Source organism: Capsicum annuum, chromosome 12 (assembly GCF_002878395.1).
Source record: "Capsicum annuum cultivar UCD-10X-F1 chromosome 12, UCD10Xv1.1, whole genome shotgun sequence".
In the NCBI taxonomy this organism is placed as follows: domain Eukaryota; kingdom Viridiplantae; phylum Streptophyta; class Magnoliopsida; order Solanales; family Solanaceae; genus Capsicum; species Capsicum annuum.
Window position 1 is genome coordinate 225,474,487 of NC_061122.1, and position 6,894 is coordinate 225,481,380.

Genomic DNA, 6,894 nt, shown 5'->3' on the forward strand with positions numbered 1-6,894 from the left:
GGAAAAAAGAAGAAATAAAAAAAATAATACCTTAGCCTTAGCCTTCAAAATTGAGACGGTAGAGTCTCGTGCTGATAGCGTGTTATAAAACAAGAAAGAATAAATAATTTGCCCTAGTTTCACACTAAAAGACAAATACATCAAATCCTGATAGACATCAAATAGATCTTAATAGATCTTGATAGACATTCACTATAATTGATATATATCATACCAAATTTAAAATTATTATTTGTATTATACTCGGTATAATCTAATGATATGCTAGACAAGTCGTTAATAAGTTTTCATACCTATTAAATATTTAAATAACATAATTAAATAATTTTAAATAAAATATTATTTGTAAAGAAGAAAATATTACCAGAGAATTAAAATATATTAAAAAGCTATAAGTAACTTGATATCTTATATAATGACAAGATTTAAAATATTTAATAATTACGCTTCGATGAAGGTCATAAATAGAAGAAATATTGATATTTTTATAAAGTTGCTAGTAAGTAATTTCTTAGTTATAGCTAAAAATAAATTTATTTTGATATTTATTGAGTTTTAACTTCCGCTCATAATTTTAGTGACAGTAGTTTTTTAAAATTTTTTTTTTCATCGATAGAATCATCTAACACGAAATCAATGATTTCAAGTTTATACTATAATAATTATAACCTTAATTTAGAGCCTTTATATAAATTAAGTAAAAAATAATCTATAAGGATATTAAATGATAATTAAACCACACAAATAAATTGCTCAATTCGATCCATTAATTTATTATGTTTATTTTTTTCATGTCTTTACAAGAGTACTCTGTTCGTCCCATTTTAATTATATATTTTGAGAACTAAATATATCAAAAAGAACTATGTATGAGGTTGTAGTTGAAAATCATTACAAATTTTTATTTTGTATTAAAAGTTAGCTTGAATATTTTTCGAGTTAAAGTGATTGTTGATTTAAAATGAAGGAAGGTTTAACTAAATAATCATCTAACAAATAGAAAGAAAAAAAATCATAAAAATCAAAATAAAATAAATTTAACAAAAAGAATAAGTATAAAAATGAAAATATGTAATAAAAAGATACTATTAATTGTCATGCGTGGTAATTTCATCTCACGAAAAAATAAAAATATCAAAAGAGTCCTTGAGAGGACTACCAAAAACTCAAGATCTCATCATATTGTATAATGTTGGCACGAAATTACATGTTATGATTTCTATTCTTTAATATAAACATTGGTCCATAAGTTTAAAATTTTCAAAAATAAAAATCTATAATTTTAAATTTTACAAAAATAGACTCATGTTTGAAGTGAAAATATTGTCTCAAGAAATAGTTAGTTATTACTATTATTAATTTATTGAATCAATGAATCTTTGTAAAATTATATATATATTTATTTATTAAAAATATATATATAATTTATTTTTTATTAAATATTATTAATTTTTTAATACATAATGACTTTTAATAATTAATTAGAGATGATATAATAAAATCATGGAGCAATTAGCTGATGAATCAGGTAGGAGTAACAGCCATGTTAACAGAGAGTTGTCTGCTTCTCTGGCCTTTCCCTCTTATTATTAGATAGTAAGATTATGCATATATTAAAATTATACAGCTATAAATGGTAAAAGTTTTCTAAATATAGTATATTTTGGTAAGTTTTTCTTTTACGAGTTCACACCATAAAAAAACTTCTTGAAAACTTTGTAAACAAATGTGAATACTTTCAGAATGAATTAAATACAAGGATAATATAATAAAAATTTAATTAATGCTTTCTTAGTTTAGTATAATGGACAATTAATATAAAATAATTATTTTTAATAAAATGATCAATGGAGAAAGTAAATTATAAAAATAAACCGAGGAGTAAAGGAGTACTCCTATTTTCACTGTTTTGTTGTTCAAACAGCCATGTGGCAAGTAGAAATTCATGTGTAGTCAGGTGGACACAAACAATTAGTGGATCCCAAAATTTTAGATAATGGTTGTTGACCTTTTTGTAATGAATCAAAATGGTGAATGGTGATTAACTTAACAGAGAAAAACATTGAAAATGCCAAAAATAACCATGTAAGGACGATGAAAAGGGGAGATCCTCTCTTATAATATAGTATAATATATATATATATATATATATATATATATATTAGAATATTAGTTAAGCATGACACGGGCTTAATATTATGATATTTTGATTATGTACGATAAGTTACAATGTCAAGAATTATATATATATATACTCGTTGATAATTAGATATATACAGTACTCTATAAAGTTGAACTTTTCTATATTATTGGTTGTTATGTGGTTACGAGGTAATGTATTCAAGCTGCAGAAATAATCACTCATGAAAATGTAAGGTAAGAATGAATATAATTGACGTTTGATTCTTTATTGAATCCTGCGTATATTAAAGGTATGCAAAAATCGAACCGACTAATAAACCAAATTTATAAAAATGTTATTGATTTATTGTTATTGATTTTTTTTGTTAATGATTTTTTAATGATTTTATAAAAAAATATTATTGGGTTATTGTTTCGATTTCGTTTTTTTCTTGTTAGGTAAATCGATAACCTGATAAGAATATACTAAATTACTGTTTTACATATACTTATACACACACAACAAATCTATTATTTCAATTATACAAATTCTTAATTTCTCCTAACAACAGTTAGTTCAAGCTTGGAGATTCTTTTAAATTAAAACACATCATGTAGGATTTTTAATTGCAACTAAGATTCGATTTCTTTTCATGTTAGTTACTACTTACTGTCAGTGGCGGAGTTAGGATTTTCACTAAGGGGGTCATTAGTGAACATACGAACTAACCGAAGGGGGTTCAACACCTACTATATATACATAAAAAATATTTTTTCCTATGTATATATGACATAATTTTCCGACAAAGGGGGATCGATGAACCCCCTACTTGAAGGGTAGCTCCACCACTGCTTACTGTTATTTCTATGTTATGAGCATTTTCTTATCGGTTAAATCGAAAACCTAACCATTAAGGACTCAAAATCGATAAAATCGAAAACTGATAAAAAGTATCTTATTGGTTTAGCATATTAAAAAATCAAAAACCGACACACTCAATCGATTAGATATAAAACCGAACTGACCGATGTATACCCCCAGGGTATATCAAACTCAAATATTGAAATATGTAAACAAAAAAGTAATGGTTATTTGTTTAATTTAGAAATATTAATATTTTAGAAAATAGAAATGTTTGAGGTTCAAGTCATGAAATTAATCTCTCGTAAAATGTAAGGTAGAAATATGAATAATAAATAGTATAAACTACATAAATCCCTTAGTAAGTGAAAGTAATTACATAAAATTCCTTCAGCCTTTCTCTCTCCCAATTTTGAGAAAGATACTCATACATGTGGTCAACCCTCATACATTGTTGGAACATATGATAAAATTGATTAGGTTATATTTTAGAAAAGATAAATCTGACAATATCAATCAATTCCTTAATTCACGTCATTAATTACTCATCATTTAGTGGTGTATTATTACCCTCATGAACTAAGTTTTAGTGTATTGTTGTCATTCATTTTAGCTGATGTAACACCTTTTGTCATCCTTTTTAGTGGGAGAATCTAAAAAATAGACCCAAATAAGGGTGACTTTCAAATTTTAGCTCCAAATAAAAAGGCTTTGTTAAAATAGCCTTTACTTATTAACTCATATTTTTTTGAACGAAATTACCCCTCCAATATATTCGCTTTTAATCTCTTTGTTCCAAAATAAAACGATCATCGCTCTTTCTTCCAAAGCAAAACAATTGATTTTATTCAGAAATCCTAGCCGCTTATCTTGAACAGCAAAAAATTGAAGTAATTTTTCTTTTCTTTCCTCTTAAGTATATACATAAAGTTGTGATTTTTGAAGTTGTTTACAAATTTGACTTGATTTTATTAGTTGATTGTATTAATTGAGTATTAGTGTATTGATTGATTGAACTTTTATGTTGCTGATCTGATTTGCTTATGTTATGAGTATTCATTGTTTTTTCTTGAAATGGATTTTTGGGATCTATTAAAAAATTTAGAATATATACAAAATCTTCACTTTGTAGATGCTCTTTTGTTGAAAAAGTTCGAATCTTTTAAAGGTTTGAGCTGTGGAAACAGACAATAGACCCTTGTGGTTCAGCCCTTTCGAGTATAGTGGGAGCTTAATGTATCAGGCTGTCCTTTTTAATAGAGATAGCGCGTTTGCTTTAGCAACGTTTAATTCGGATGAAATGTTTACTTTTGTGTGTGCAAGAGCTAGCTAATTTGCTTTGGGATGAGATGCATAGAGTGGCTTCCTAGTGTTTTTCATTGTAATTGGCAAGGTAATTCACGTTTTATTGACGTGAAGTTTTGTTTGTTTTTTGGTTAGCTATAGACTAAAATTGCAGTTGATTTTTTATTTCAAACTGGTAATTGTTGTGATGGAGATCTAAGGCGGTAAGTAGGAACTATAAAGAGGAAGGGAGCAAAGGGGGATGTTAAAGCTTTTAGCAGAAGAAAATTAATTGTTAAAATTTGCTTATGCTCATTCAGCATTGGCTCACAGGTTGTAAGTCAGCCCAATTGAGTTAACAATCGAGTGATATAGAGGTGTGCAGGAATGTGCTCCTCACTGAGGTTGTCCTTTTGGGAGAAATGTCAAAAAATATTTACTCATTCAACGCATATCTCAATTGCCTGACTTGACCCTTCCCCTACTCTCCTGATGTTGATTCCTCTTTTAAGAAAGATGGACTATTTAGCTCCTTTCCATTCTCTTGATTTTCGGATTTTGTAAATAGGTAGGCAACCTATCTCTAAAGTAAACAACCCTCTCGAAATCACCCCTATAGTGTGTGTATTATTCAATAGTTTCAAGTGGAATTTTAGCATCTTCAGATTCTGCCATACATTTCAAGTTATGTCCCATGGGCAAGATTTGACACTGCCTTAGTCTGTAATGATTTGACAGATGATCTATAAGTCTTGCCTTACAGGCAAGACTTAGACGGTTATGCCCTATGGGCAAGACTTGACATTGCGTTAGTCTGTAATGATTTGGCAAATGACCTATAACTCTTACCTGCACATATTGACAGTTTGGCATCAGGAGATTAAATATCAAAATTGTCATATGATCACCTAAGAACACAAAAAACGTTCAAATTAACAGGATAAAGATTTGATTGCACATACCCTTAGTAATGGTCCTTACTGTATTTCTATGACAGCTCCCCCGTCTCTGGCATCTCATGCCTATAAGGGCACTCCAAACTTCGTGTGTATTGCCACATATATAGAAACTGCAAACATGTGCATTAGATGTTAGCTTTTTTTTTTATAGCGGATGCCTGCTCATGGGTTAGATGTGTGATTGTTTATTATTTAATGTTACATGTTTTATTGTGGATTTTATGTAATTGACTATCTGCTCATATGCTAGAAGCATGTTTATTTGTGATTTAGTGTTGATTGTATAGCTGAGGTTTTCTATAGTTGAGATTCTGCTCACAGGTTGGATGTCCTCAATGTTGATTCTGCTCATAGGTTAGATGTGTGATTTTTTGTGATTTTATGCTCTATTTGTTTGACTACTGAAGCTCCGTATAATTGGTTCTGCTCCTATAAATAGATGATTGAATGACTCTTTTCTTCTCTTCTCTTAATCACATTCTATAGCTTTCAAGATTACAACAAATGTAAATTATCATTTATTTATTATTTTATTTACAGGTAGACCATATTGATGCAACAAGATTTTTCCTAAGAGAAGAAGGAGTTGAATATATTGTAGACTTGAAGAGTAGGACTTGTCAATGCTTGGTATTTCAAACAGATGAGACACCATGCACCCATGCCATTGCAGCGGTAAACAGTAGAAATATGAACAAGTCTAGCTATTATTCTCATTGGTTCTCAAGACAATCTTGGCTACAAACATACTAGGGAGAAATCCTACCATTTGGAATAACAACATCATGGATTGTCCCAGATAGCATAGGGGATCTGATCACAAAACCCCCAGATATGAAGGTTTTGCTTGAGAGAAGACAAACAACTAGATATTCTTGCAGAACAGAATCTTCAAAAAATAATTACAAATGTTCGAGACGCAAAATAACCGGGCACAATAGATCAAATTATCACCGCGCTCCTATCCTTCATCCATATGCAAGAAGATTCAGAAAGAAAAATATAAAAACATGATTAGTTTTACTTTTATCCTAGAAGTTGGATCAAAATAGCAGTTATAATCGGGTTCTTTGATCCCCTATTTTAGTTAGTAACAAGTACTTAGCATGTTTATAAAAGTTACTTTATTATTGACTGTTTATAAAAGTTATTTTAATCTGTAATGATTTGACATATGATCTATAACTCTTTTCCTAAAGGCAGGACTTTTAAATCACAAAAGAACAAGTTACTCAGAGTTGGCATTGCCTTGGTCTGTAATTTGTAATGTTTTGACAGATGATCTATAACTCTTTCCCTAGAGGCAAGACTCGTAAATCACAAAAAAATAAATTGTGCCTCATGGACAAGAGTTGACATTGCCTTAGTCTGTAATCTTTAATGATTTGGCAGATGATCTATAACTCTTGTCCTAGAGGCAAAACTTTTAAATCATAAAAGAACAAGTTGTGCCCCATGGGCAAGAGTTGACATTGCCTTAGTCTAATGATTTGACAGATGATATATAACTCTTGCCCTAGAGGCAAGAATTAGACATCAAAGGAACCACAATTATACTATTTCACTAAGTCTAACTAATTGAATATTATGAAGTTCTTTCTTTAGAGGCAAAATGTATCTTTGGAATTTTTCAAAAAATTAATGTATGTGAAACAATTTACACCATTT